The 13294-nt window shown below is 51.4% G+C and overlaps 1 protein-coding gene across 2 annotated transcripts in view; it reads right to left on the bottom strand.

The window, feature by feature from the left end:
* Nucleotides 1-12986, bottom strand: part of CTXN1 (cortexin 1) — a 45752-nt gene extending 32766 nt beyond the window's left edge. The window contains exon 1 of one of the 2 annotated variants that reach the window (XM_042836321.1): nt 12942-12986. The gene's annotated coding sequence lies outside the window, so the exon portion shown is untranslated. Of the gene's footprint in view, nt 1-4089; nt 4159-12941 lie in introns of those variants that run through there. The other variant, XM_042836320.1, reaches the window with a different exon arrangement.
* Nucleotides 12987-13294: the final 308 nt, after the last annotated feature.

Here is a 13294-nt window from a genome sequence, read left to right as displayed (position 1 = left end):
CGTGTTTGTCAAAACCAAGGGTCTTGTCCAGCACAAGGCAAGGCTCTCCAACCCCTATTGAGCTCACTTGGGATTACAAAGATATCTCCGATGCCTATTATCTTCTGTTGGCAGTGCTAATCATCTGTTTCAGTGCTAATGAATCCCAGAGACCCTCCACAGGTACCAAAATATCACCTTCTGACCAGGATTGAACTGGTTCCTATGGACTCAGATGTTCTTTAGCCATTGGCAAAGCCAGCCTTACAATTGAGTCTCTCCCCTCTGCCCTAGGTCTGGTAGGAGCACTGTCAGGTCGTTCTGATCTTCCAGTATTTGACATGGGCACAAGGCCCACCCCAGTTCCTGACCCCATAGCACTGCACTGGCTTCTGCCAGAGCCCCTCTGCCTCCCTCCAGCTCTGCTGCTGGGTGGGCGCAGGCAAGGAGGTTCACACCAAAGCCAAGAAAACAGAAGTTCTTCATCACAAAACTCAGGGATTCCAAACAGACCCAGCCTTTCTGCAGGTTGATTCCCACAGTTGTTGATGCCAGAAATGCCTGCATCCCACTGCTGCTCATAGCTGTGCTCCCACTATTGCAGGCAGTGATGTGGCACTGCCCCGCACTGCACACAGGGACAGACCAACACTGCACTGCCTTTGGCTGTGACCCTTTCGTCCCATCAGCTCCCTTCCTTCAGCATTGCACTACAAGAGAGAGCCCTCACCTTTCTGCTAATGGCAAAGTCCGGCTCACACACCTGAGCAGGAGCAGAGCAGGAGTCAGTGGGGCACTGCTTTCAATACAGCCATGCTAGAGGCACAGAACATAAAGAGGTCAACCTGGGCAGCCCCCATCCTCCACGGTTTGCCGTTCTGCTCTCCATATTTCTCTAACTGACCATCATTCTGTAGAAGGGCCAGGTAATCCTTTCCTATTGCCCTCACTGTGATGCACAGTACAACAGAAAGGTTCCCTGCTTCTCCCTCGTCACAGGTACATCTACAAGGGTTGCTCCGAAAGTAATGCCTCATGTTCTGTGATGCTGACACACAGCATCAGAGGCAGACGTTGGTGGGATGGCAGTAGAGGTTGAACCTTCTCACCCATTACATTTTGTTGCCATGTGACAGATGGCAGCAGAGGGGAGGTCTGACGTGAGAGTGCAGATGAAGCAAATGGGGTGGCACTGAATTCCTCCTTGAGGTACAAATGGCACTCATTGGAGTTCACTGACACTGAATGTTCATGGAGACCAACCAGATGTGAGCACACTGAGGTGGTGTGTGGTGCATTTCAGCAGTGGTGACAGCAACCACGGGTCACATCCACTGGTGCAGATTTGTGTGATGAGCGTGGCATGCAGTTCTTGTTCAACACTGATGAAAACGAGCAGCTAGCAGCAATTATGTTGAACAAGGGTGTTTTGTAGCTGAGAATATGTTCTATCAAATACTGCTATTGTGCTCTTTATCATAGTTTCCATAAATATGAGCCAGTACTATCAGTGTGATTTCTGTACCTCAGTGACACAGAACCCATATCGAGGCAAAGTGGCCCCACTGCTTCTACAAGGAGCCAAGAGGAGGAAGACTTTTCTAGCTGGTGGGAGGTCTGAGGCGAACACCCATATCCAGAATGTAGGTCAGCATCACTGGATTCCACTGGGGGAAAACCAGAAGGCTGCTCCAAGCAGAGGGCAGGAATAAAGGAGGAAAAAGGAGAGGAGAGACAGAGGACATTACAGCATGAAAGACCTTGAAACGGGAGAGGAAAAGTTGGCCTGCATTTGTTCACCTCTCTGGGCCTTAATCCCTTCGTTAACACAAGTGCCTCATGATATAATTAAAGACAAGTTCTCCCAAACCTGCAATGCAGACAGTCTGCACCAACAAAGGCTCCAGTGAATTAATCTCTGCATTTAGAGGTATCTTCCAAGCTTAGGAGCATTTTCCACGTGGTGCAGTTCTGTGGGGGTGGCCCAGGGCCAATGGACCCCCACACTCTGACCAGGCGTCAGAGTGAGGAGCCCTCTGCACTGAGGGACAGGAGCAGAATGGCTGAGCCACAGCAGAGCTGGAGCTCATCACACACAACCAGCAGGAGCCAAGGTGGTGGGAGTGAGCACAGAAGGTACAACAGACATCAGGAGGGGAGCATGCAATACAAAACGAGCCAGAACAAACAAACATGGAGATAAGGGCAGGGCTGATAAGAGGCTGAGTGCCAGTGTTGGTGGGGGTTGCAAGCAATAGCTGTCCTGTGACTTGGCCTAGGCACATCCGCCTGGCTGGCATGTATGCCCCCCTGTTCTTTTGCATCATCAGCTCTCCAGGTTGTGCCCACGTCCTGCCGTTTCTCCTTGAACTGCACCCTTACTGCGTGCAGCTGTGCCTCTAGACACCATGGCAGCACAAACTCTAAAAGCCACACATCCAAGCAAAAGAAAATGGGTCTTTGGGGTGGCCCCATCCGGCCTCAAGGTCTGGCAACCTTGCAAGATCCAGAACAACTTACTGGCCAGCTGACCCCATCCTGAAACTGATGTCATTATAGAATCATAGAATGGTTTGGGTTGGAAGGGACCTCAAGGAGCATCAAGCTCCAACCTCCCTACCACAGGTAGGGCCGTCCGCCTCCAAATCTACTACTAGACATATCTAATGCTACCTATTACTAGATGTCCTCTATCTATTACTAGACATCCTGCCTTGGTATCTTCCCTCAACCCCCTTCACTACCAGGAGATGGGTTCTGTCCACATCCATGTTGTCCATGCACCACATGTTCATTAAGCATGACTCCTAGGAACTTGGGCAACAGTCTGCCTTGGCTGAAGGCCATCTGTGCCAACTATTCTGTCTCTTCCATACTTTGCACAAGACACCAAAAACCCCTGAACTCTGCTCCTGCCTGCAAGCAAGCCCCTGACCCAGCTTCCCTGCTGGGTCAATGGGCACACGAGGCTGATCCTATTTACGTGGGCAGGAGGTAGGAGCAACGTGCTGCTGGATGCTCCTAGAGCTCAGGCAGCACAGAGATCATGGTTTTATGGTGGTTCTATGTCCATCCCATTGTGTATGCAGAGAGCAGCGTGAACAAGAACCAGGCTCGTTAGATGCATCCCAACAGGCTGCATGAAAGGGATAGGATGCAGCAAAACAGGCAGAGCCTCTCCTTGCAAGCAGTGAAGAGAACTGTGGACTTCGCAGTGATTTTTCACTTTAATTGCATGAGGACTTCCAGAACTGGCAGCACACCAACATCTCACACCATGCAAGCAGAGCCTTCATCCCATATCCATTATACCTGGGTAGCAAAGGAGCATCTGTGACACGGTGAAAATTTGGAGAACAGGGAGCAGGAGAGCATGGCCAATTTGCCTCTGTGTATCCTGCTGCAGCAGTGTGTGACCATGCACATATGTGCTGCCAGAAATGCATATGCATTTCCCTAGAGGTATGCATATATGCCTGCACGCCCTGCCTGTCTCTGCTCAGATGTGCACTCAAGAACAACAAATTGCTCTGCTCCTCCCTGGAGGCTGAGTGGTTATCCATTTATTGTCGCTGTTCTTGGCCTATCACTTTCTAGTTTATTATCCCCTTGGATTTATTTCTTTTTTTTTTTTTTATTCAGTGCACTAGAAAACCGATACGCTTAGAGCGTCAGCACTTAGAGATGCTTCCAGAGCCACGCTGCCAGAGCTGGATTGCTGCTGCCTGGAGCATACACCTGAGGCAGGACAGCATGATGGAGACATCACAGCCCTGCCTGGCCACACACCTCATGGCACAAGAGCAGGGATGAAGGCTGTTTTAGAAGCAGTTGGATGACATGGACTCTGAGTAATATAGGGGAGAAACACCTCTGGCCAAGCTTGATAACTAGCCCTGAGGTAACTGCTGCTTGCAAGGGACTTGGAAGCTCCGAGCAGAAATAGAGGCAGTTTGTCTGAGCTGACAAACTAAAGCTGCAATCACTGCAGGTCTTGGGAGATCAAACAAGTGGGTCCCATGGGATCTACAGGAGAGGGAAATAAGGCTGCACGAAATCTGGTATGGCAGCATGCCTTGCCTCTCTGCAGATCCCTGGAGATGTACTTACCTCCGTGGTTCAGAGCCCTGTGCCCACCCTTCCAAGGGCAGCAGCATCTCCTGGAGGGGAAGGATACACCTAAGGAAGAAATCCAATAGTTTCTCATGGGAAATGAGAAGTCACAGAGCAGTGAAAAGGAATTGCCTGGCTGTGCAAACTACCCAGCGCCAAGGTGTGCCTCCCCACTACCAGGTAATAGCAGCTCCCACAGGGAGCTCTGAGCCCACTGCTCACTGCAGAGCAGTTGGACCAGATGACCTCTAAAGGCCCCTTTCAACTCAAACAATTCTGCGAACTCTATGACCAGTCTGAGAGCACAAGAGCAAATACAGGGACAAGCTGGGGTAACATCACCCTTCACAGGGCTGTGAAGCAGGAGGAGAGGGCTGCCTAGCCCATATATCTGGTACACACAGCAGTCATCCTGCTGTTTCCAATATCTCCCAAGACTATAAAGGTAATACTTTAGTATCAGCCCCTGATTCAAATTTATTACTATGTTATCATTGCTATTATTACTATAAAAGTAGAGAGTCATGGCTGGGTCATGCATGATCCCAGCATCTTGGATCGCTTCTGTAGGCAGAAGGATTTTTAAGCTTATCCCAGAATTTTGAGAGCTACACTTATTATGTTTGATCCTTGCCACACGATCACACTGTAACCCCCATCTCCCTCAGTACTCACACTCTCTGTTGCCCATGGGGAGCTGGGATGGGAAACGAGGCCAATCTGATGCAGCTTCCTTCCAGCCTCACAGGTGTCAGCTGTGTTTTTGCAGCCTGGTTTTACAGCACAGCTGGGAGAGGGAAGCTGCAGCCCTCTCCATACCACAAGGACAGAGCAAAGCTCCCTGCAGCTGAGCAGAGGGTCTGCCCACCCCAGACGGTCCAGCAGTCAGGAGCATTTTTTCTCCATGAATCTGCCCAGCTCACCTGAAGCCAGTGAAACTCAACTGAGCTGTGCTGTTTGAGGCTCAAGCCTGAATGTAGGAGCTGAAGTTTCATTCACCTTTCTTCCACTCTAAGATGGCTTTGCATGGTACCTGCCAATATACATATAGGATCCTGGGCAGCAACTGCTGCTGACAGCTCTATCCTCTGCTACTAGGCTCTGTAAAGCAGAGCACAAGGACCTGTATGCTGTACTGATGTGTGAGTGCAAGTGTTGAACAGACCCTGGAGCTAGTGCTGAGCTGCATGTGACACCACACTTCCTGGGTGAGATGCAGCAAAGGCAGCGGAATATCAACCCATATCAGCCCATATCAGACAGTTAGCCAACGGCTGGTGCTGCCAGCTGTCAGTCAAGACACATAAAAAGCCCATGGAGAAAAGACACGGGTGCTATAACAGCACTAGTCTAGTCATCTAGCCCCAAACCAAGGCCAGTAACTCTCCATTCTCCAGGCTAAAACCAGCTCATGCCTCCCCAGCTAGTGCTTTGACTAGAAGCTGCTCCAGCTTCTCACTGTGGAGTCTGAATGTGAGGACATCAGCACTGCACACGTCCAGAAGGAGCATGACACGAGTGCTGGTATCTCCATCCCAGAGATCCACAGATCCCATTGCTTATGCCCTTCCCCATACAAAACCAGCAGGAGGGCATTCAGAGTAGCTTTGACTGAGGTCAGTGCCTGCTGACCCTTCCCTCCTCCCAAAAGGGAGAATAGGTTAACTGCCCTGCTTGGTGGTGCAAATTCAGTACTTGTCTTAGCATAGGGGAACATTTCTCTGCTGATGCCCACACAAAAGCCTAGGGAGAGAAGCTGAGGGCACAACATATCCAAAGGGTGCAAAGGCCTCGAGGCTGCTAAAAGGCAGCAAATCTGGAGCCTCACCAGCCCTTTACTACCTTCCATTCCAAGGGTGCCTGGTACCTCTGTGCTGTCCCCACTACAGCACCATGGCATCTGTCCATCCATTATGCAGGCTGCCCCAGATCACACCATCTTTTAAGAGAAGACTGAAGATGGCCATCTGCTCATCAGCTTCACTACAGCCTGAACTCCTGCCCCTCTTCTCAGGCTTCCCTTTTTTAGGCTACAGCAAGTTATACTGAATATATGAGTAATGGAAACTTGGGTTGCAGTGACTGTGAGCAGCACTGTCTCTGAGCCTCTGGGCTTCAGTGGGGCTATGGGGACTGCTGACACCAGTGATGGGCAGAACAAGCAGAACAAGGTCAGCTCGTGGCTGCACACCCAGAGCTGTGTCATGCTGCCTTGTTGCCTCACACATGCAGAACCCCTGCAGCAAAGAATGGACAGAACTAGCAATGCAGGCCTAGAGCTAGCCAAGTTCATCAAAAAACTCATCATACCCAAAGGTGGAGAAGAATCTTCAGAGCCCAGACTCTGAAGACCCAGACTGGATATCGTTTGCCCTCAGGCCTCACCTAGAGGTGCAGAAAAGTAGGTGAAGTTGCAGCAAGCTCATTGCACTCACATCATTGCACACTATGCTGGAAAGCAAGACAGAACACACAGACCAACAGTATACCATCCCCAAAGCATGTCCAGTCTCCCAGAGATCACATGTGAGTTGTGATACCTTTGGAATGTGGGACAAGAACAGACTTTCTTTTGCTCTACAGACTGCTAGCTCAGAGGCATTCAGTGCTATAGAGCTTAAAATAAGGCTGAAAGAGTCCAGTAAATAATGCTCTGCCTATTTTAGAGCTCCCTGGAGTTGTTTGTTCCTTTCTGTGGACTCAAATGATTGGTCTCCTGTGGACACAGTGCTCTCTGCTTAAACCCCTTTTGCTCTTAAATAGCCACATGAACTGGGTACAGCTTTAGTTACACCAGTCCATTCAAGGAACAGCTAAATATGCTCCCAAATACATTGGTTTAATGATCAAAATCCTCCCCAAACACGGTTCTGCATTGGGGTCAGGAGCACAGAGACCCTGCAGCTGCTGGCAGGCAGCACTAACCCCTGCCAGGACAGGAAGGGAAAGAGCTGGCAACTAAGGACCTGACAGGCCATCGATACCCACGGCTCCATGGGTGCCAATGGACAACTGGCATGTGTTGCGCTCTGCCTTGGGGTGGCTGAAGGGCAAATCCAGAGATTATGAGTAAGAATTAAAGGCAGGCTACCAGGGGTTGTGAGTGCACAGACAACTTGATGAAGATAAGGAAGATGATGAGGCATTCTACAGTCAGCTGGAAGTAGCCCATGATCACATGCCGTGATCTCATGGGGGACTTCAACCACTTGATATCGGCTGGAAAGATTTCACAGCCAGGCACCAGCAGTCCAAGAGGTTATTGCAGAGGACTGGTAACTTTGACACAGGTGATAGAGGAGCCAACAGGGAGAGGCGTGTTGCTGGACCTTGTGCTAACAAATAAGGAAGAGGTGTTTGGAGTGAAAGCTGGGGGTAGCCTTGACTGCAGCAAACATGAGATGGTGGAGTTCAGGACCTTACAGGGAGGATGCAAAGCTACAACAACAAACACAACCATGGCCTTCAGGAGAGCTAACTTTGGCCTCTTCAGAAACCTGCTGGTAGGGATCTCATGGAATCAGCTCCTAGAAGGAAGAGGAATCCAGTATCTCATCGTCTGGGCAGAGAGTCATTTGTACTAGTAAGAATTCTAGCAAAGGAGGCAAGAGACCTGCATGACTAGCAAGGAGATCGTGATGTTGTTGGTGTGACTGGTCTTGTCTTTTGGGAAGGAGAAAGATGTAGCAATTAGCACACCTTCTCAGCCTGCAGGAAGGGCTGGAAGGACGTTAGCCCTACTGTTACCTGACCAAATATGGATGAGTGGGAGAGGTGAGGCTGAGATCTCAAGGCGACTGCAGATCTCTCACCAAACAGGTAGGCAGAATTTTGCAATGTCTACCCAAATGTACATAAAGGATGAACCTTTGTTTCATCATGGTACACGATAGGTGGAAATGTACCAGCACTGTAATAACAGTAATGCCTGCTTCTTAATACTACACTGGTATTAAGGAGTTTTAGTTGGGCTGGGGCAACAATGAGAACAATGAGAAACTTCAGAATAAAGAAATGTACAGAATGTAGAAAAGAGGACAAGCCATGCAGGAGGAATACAGAGTTATCATCAGAGCATGCAGGGATGCAATGAGAAAGGCTAAGGCCCATTTGGAATTTAATCTGACAAAGGGTATAAAGGACAGGAAGGGCTTTTTTGAATATATCAGGAGCAAAAGGACGACTAGCAAAAACGTTATCCTGATAGTGAACAGGGAAGGAGCCCTGGTGAGAAAGCAGAGTTACTGAGTGTGTTCTTTACTGCAGCCTTCACTTCTGAGACCAACCCACTAGAACTGCAGACCCTGGAGCCCAGAACATCCCAAAACAGGAAGACTTTTCCTTGATGAAGGAGGCTCGGGTTAGGAATCATTTGTGCAGACTTCACTCCCATGGGTCCATGGGCCCTGATGGGATGCACCCGTGAGTACTGGGGGAATTGGTGGATGTTACTGGCATCATCTTTCAGAGGCCATGAAGGACAGGGGCTGTGCCTGAGGACTGAAAGAAGGTCAGTGTCACTCCAGTCTTCAAAGAGGGCAAAAAGGAGGACCCAGGAAACTGTAGAGCTGTCAGCCTCACCTCCATCCCAGGAAAGGTGATGGAATAACTCATCCCAGAGGCCATTTCTAAGCATGTGGAGGACAGTAAGTTGATAGGGGCAGTCAACATGGTTTCACCAAGGGGAAATCATGCTTAACCAATCTGGTAACCTTCTATGGCAGAATGACTGGCTGGATAGATGAGAGGAGAGCAGAGGATGTTGTCTTTGTTCAGCAAAGCTCATGATGCTGTCTCCCATAAATCCTCACATGTAAGCTCAGAAACTGTTTGACAGATGAGTGGAGAGTGAGGTGCATTGAGAATAGGCCAACATCATAAAATAGGAGGCATTACTTTTGGACCAGCCCTGCTAATATTGTATAACATAGTCAATATTTTTTATTAAAACATTAAAAAAAAAAAGAGAGAACAACAAAAACATAATATTGGTGGGATGTGTAGCACTGTTTTTGTGAAACTAACACATCAGTGTGGTTCAGTGCAGTGGCTGCAGTTCTCAGTGAGCTCTCAAGGTGGTTGTCACATTTTTTACATTTTGCTCTTCCTGTGTTTCATCCTTGACAGCAGTTGTTCACAGATGTACATACTGCCAGAAAGCAGTGGCATGAGCACGATGTGACTGTGAAGGGAGGGATATTTCTCTGGTAAGAGGGAGATTTATAGAGTTCTAACGAGGAGACATGGTCAAATTTTCCTTTGACTTGAATGTCTGTTTGCAACTCTATGTACTCCATTTGATAACTCACAAATAATGGATTTACATTGGCTGAAAATGGAGTTGCAAATATACCAAACATTTGATGATCTTTTTTACGGCACTCTTGAAACTTCTTCTCCTCTCCACACAATAAAATCTGTGCTGGAGGGCAGCCCCCCACCTTGGGATGCTCAAGGTGCATCCAGTTGTCTTCTAGACAGACCTTAGAGAAGGCAGATCCATCACTGATGTGATCACCAATGCAGCAGTTTGGGAGAAAGCATCACACATTACCCATAGAGGTGCTCTGGGTCAGGATCACACCAGAGCCTCACATCAGCAGCACCCCTGGAGGATCCCCACCAGCTTTGAGCTCAGACTGCTTGGTTGCAGCGAGTGCTGCGTTGGATGTCAAAGTCTGCTTCAGGAATGGCCACTGTCCCTTCCTAATTAAATGGATAAGAAAAGGTGCAGGCTCAGCTCTGCAGCCCTGCTGGCTGGGTGTTTGCTGCAGCAAAAGCACAAGGCCTGCACCTCTCAGCCAGCGAGCAGCCGGCTTCACAGGGCTGGCAACCTAGAGACATGGAGATGTGCAGGGATGGGCTGCCCATCATCCCCAGTGGAAGGAGTGCACCTATAGGCTTGGTGGGGAGTGTGAGGTGCTGCTGGCCACTTCTATCTACAGGATGCTGCTGGAGAAAACAGGCAGAGAGCACAGGGCCATAGGGAGAACAGCAAATTTGTGGGGCAGCGTGGCCCGTGCAGATCATGACTCCTGCCCCCAAATTTGGTCTGCTGATCTCAACAGTGCAATCAAAAGGTCTTGGGGCAATGCTGAGCAGCAGGTCTGGGATGCAAAACGGTCAGCAGGCTTGAGACCCACAGGCAGAGCTCTGCTGAGAGCAGGCCCAGGGCTGGGGAACCCAGGGATGCTGACCCCTGGAGATGGGACCATTTCATGCCCAGGTTACAAGTGCAGGTCACTGCAGCTCTGTCCTGGCAGACAGTGAGTACATGTGCTGCTGCCAATGGTCTCAGCAGCCTCCTCTGCTCCCTGCTCCTCCTGCCCCATTGCCTCGCCCTGTGCCCTGGAGCAGCCAGCCCCATGCCACCCTACACCCATTTGGCAGCCTTCTTCATTTGTCTTGATGTCTTTAATCCCTCAGTTAAGTGGTGCAGATCTGCACTGAGAGCAGGAAAGCAGCAGCCTAATGGCCATTAAGTTCCCCTTCAGAATATTAGATTCTGATTTTACTTTGTAGGCAATATTTGCTGTGAAATCAGAGCAACTCCCAGGCGCCTGACAGCCCAAAAGTGTTTTCTCCATAGGAGCAGCTGTTCAGAAAACACACCAGCTTGGGATCTACTGACATTTCACAATATGAGGCAGTTCATAGCCAGGAGCCAGAGGATGCCACCAGCTTCTGTCACCCATGTCAGCTTCCATGAGCAAACCACACTGCCAAGGAAACAGGCCTGCTGCTGCAGCCCTCTGGCCTTGCAGCATCCACCCACAGCTTGTCACTGCTGCAGCCCCATCCTCTCCACGATCACCAAGGAGTGCTGGTCACTGATGTCATTCCACCCCCGGTGAGGAGTGGGAGAGCTGCCCCTGTAAGGCTGCAGGCAGAGCAGCAGAGTTTACCAAGCTCTAGGAAAAGAGCACATTTCTCTGTTAGCAGCACGGTGAGGAAGGCAGTGATGCCTTGTTCTCTGCCAGTGCTGCCTTCAACAGGTGGGTGGCACATTGCTGGGACCAGCTGGCCTCTCCCAGCACGGAGAGCAGGTTGGCAGGCAAACAGAGCTGCGGGGGTTCCGCATTCAGGGAGCAGTGCTGAGTCCTTTCCAGGGGGAGCAGCACGCTGCTATCGTGCCCACGCCTTTCTTATGTTCTGCAGGGTTAATGCACAGTGCCCCTTCCTCTCCTGGAAGCAGAGCCATGGAAGTGCTCCTGAGAACATGTCCTGCAGAAGCTCACCAAGGGTTCCCTGGGCTACAGGGAAGAGAGCCGTCTTGCCCTGAAGATTTGGGTATTTAATGCCAGCAAGGACCAAGCTGGTGCTGGATTCTTAGAAGCATGTCACAGCATGAGACAGAGCCCACTGCCACCCAGCCCACCTGCCCAGACAAACTGGAGGCAGCCAAGACTGCACACACTTTTCCTGCCACCCCCTCCACCTGCCCTACAGAGGCACAGCAAGAACCACATGTGAAGTGAACCAGGATGTTTGCAACTCTGCCTTCTCCCAGCTGCAAAACCGGGGCTGGCACATTCTGAGTGATATCATCACCGAGGAACGCTCCCAGACTGCCTGCTCTGCCTAGCTGCAAATTGAGCACCCCAGGGACAAATCTCCACTGCATGCAGTGGTTCTGCTCAGCTCATGATCTGTGCCCCAAACTGACCAGGATCCAATAGGGCAAAGCAACCAGAGGGCAAAGCTTTGTACCTTGTTGCAGTCCCACTCCCTGAGCTTGGGGTGCTGAGGCATTTGCAGTGCATCGAATGAGGCTTGTCCACCAGGCAGAACTGGAGTCACACTTCCCCCTGTACTGCAGACAAGAGGACCCTGCCTAAAATCCTAAGGATTTTACCTTCTTTACTTTGGGGATGATTTATGGCAAATTGCAATAGCTGGGAGAAAGCAGAAGAGAGATGGGAATGTCGGGGAGGTAAAGCTGGGAGTCCTATAGATACTATCAAATGCGTACCTGTCCCTGCCAACAACAGCTTTTACCATTATATTTAACAAAGGGCTCTGCACCAAAAACTGCTTGCTCCAAGCAGTCTCATCACTGTCTTCCCAGGGTTTGGAAGAGCTGGATCTCCTCTGCCATGGGCAGGGCTCACTGGCACTCCCAGCATCGCAAGGAGAGTTCCTGCAGCTCCAACTCTTCCTATGGGGGCTGAGATTGAAATTTCACAGCTCCTTCCTGCTTTGCTCTTTGGCTCCTTTCTCCCAAGGCTTGGTGCAGTTCTATGAACAGACCCACAGCTCCGGAAGGCAGAAATCAACTTAATTGAATTCAAAGTTTCTCTGATGCACACCAGCACTCCAGACCCGCAGGGTGGGTATTCTCTGAAGACCTTCAACGCAAAGGGTTCTTTTGCAGACGCCCCATTGCACCCTGCTGCAAGAACTCCACAACCAGCAGTTTTGCAGCAGCCACAGAAATTCCCTGTTTTTCCCCCCAAGAAAAAGTAAGATTCCCCCCCCCCCATCACCCCAGCCCGACGTTCTGGCGTAGCGGTGGTATTTCTTTCCAGCCCCATTTCGAGCTCCGGACCCTCAAATCCCAGCTGCGCTGCCGCTCAGGAGACGCCCCACCGCTCCGCAGGGCGCACCGCGGGCGATGCAGCCGCACCGGGGGAGCGGCTCGGGACGGAGACGGAGACCGGGAGGATGGGGGGCGGTGGGGCGGTGGGCTCTCCCTACGCGTCGCAGCCTCCGGCGGGCGGTGCCCGGAGCATCCCGGCCGGGTGAGCATCTCCGGTTTCGGTGGCATCGCGACTAAACTTTCCCGGCAGCATCCCCACACCTTCCCGGCGCAGTGCCCGCTGTGCCCCCCCGCCCCCCACCCGGCTCACCTGCTCTCCGGGCGGCAGGAGAGGGCCGCGCCCGCCCCGCGGCTCTCCGAGCCCATCCGGATCGGCCCCGTTCCGCAGCCTTCCCGGCTGATGGAGCGCAGCAGAACCGCCGCCGGCGCTTTGCGGGGCCGGGGTTTGAATTCGTCCAACCCGCCCTGATTGGGCTTCGGGGGGGGGGAAAAAGGGGGGGGGGGGGGGGGAGGCTCCGGGGTGGGGCCCGGGAGTGGGGGAAGGGGTTGGGGTAGGGGGAAGCGGGAGGGGGTGGATGATGCTGGGGTGCGGAGTGGGTGGGAGGTGATAACGTGGGGATGCGGGGGGCGTGCGTTGGGCGCGGCGGTGCGGTGCTCCCGCGG

This window comes from Centrocercus urophasianus, unplaced genomic scaffold (assembly GCF_019232065.1).
Source record: "Centrocercus urophasianus isolate 14NV4802_14NV808 unplaced genomic scaffold, USGS_Curo_1.0 seq_59, whole genome shotgun sequence".
Taxonomy (NCBI): Eukaryota; Metazoa; Chordata; class Aves; order Galliformes; family Phasianidae; genus Centrocercus; species Centrocercus urophasianus.
Note: the sequence above shows the minus strand (reverse complement) of the source record. Positions and strands in the feature narration are given on the sequence as shown.